Source organism: Egretta garzetta, unplaced genomic scaffold (assembly GCF_000687185.1).
Source record: "Egretta garzetta isolate BGI_Z169 unplaced genomic scaffold, ASM68718v1 scaffold330, whole genome shotgun sequence".
NCBI lineage: Eukaryota > Metazoa > Chordata > Aves > Pelecaniformes > Ardeidae > Egretta > Egretta garzetta.
Genome location: NW_009258275.1, coordinates 233,200 through 233,939, shown reverse-complemented (window position 1 = coordinate 233,939; position 740 = coordinate 233,200). Strand labels below are relative to the sequence as shown.

At 55.9% G+C, this 740-nt stretch overlaps 1 protein-coding gene across 1 annotated transcript in view; it reads left to right on the top strand.

Annotated features, from left to right (window-relative positions):
- DAO (D-amino acid oxidase) overlaps positions 1-740 on the top strand; it is a 9,975-nt gene that overhangs the window by 8,899 nt on the left and 336 nt on the right. The window lies entirely within an intron of this gene.

The window sequence follows — 740 nt, the reverse complement described above, 5'->3', positions numbered from 1 at the left end:
GCCCAGCACTGACACTGGGTCGTTGGTGCAAAAGATTGGGACTTCTTGAGGCTTTCTCCCAGTTCTGAGCTCAGCAGCAGCACAAAATGAACCACGGGGAAGGCACAGAGCGACGCTGGTGGGGCTGTAGCTGCCGTGGGGCTCTGAAAAATTCAGCTGCGTAGGTAAAGTTGGGTGCCTCGTGCCAAGCTTCCCCACAGCAGCGGCTCTTTAAATTGCCTTGCCCTGCTAAAATAGCTTTTAAGAGAAAGGCGAGGGGGATGGCAGGAGTTTCCGTGTGCCTTCTGATCCTGGCCCCTCAGCCCAGCCCCTTTTCGTGTAAGACCAGTTTGCTCCTCTGCGCTGGCACCCGAGCCGACCCCCAGAGGGAATCCTTGATTCAGCTGCGTGCATCTATCTCTGTACAGCTTGGAAGAAGAGATTAAAGCTCCAAAGGGGATGACGACTGCAAAATGCCGTTAAACATAATGAAAATATGTTCAGTTTTTAGCTGGAGAGTCTTGGGAAGAAAACAGTGTGTTTAGGCAAAGCCCCGAGCGCGGCTCAGAGCAATGCCGTGTTTGAATTAACGTACGGAGGGCTCAGCTCCGTTATCGGCACGTCGCATCTGTGCTGCCCTGGCACAGGAGAGGTGGTTATCGATCCCAGCCACGCGTCGGGGCCCCCACCGAAGCAAAGTCCTTTCCCAGGGGGTAGGATGTAGCACGGCGAGCCCCGCTCCTGCGGTCCAGGGGGCCGAG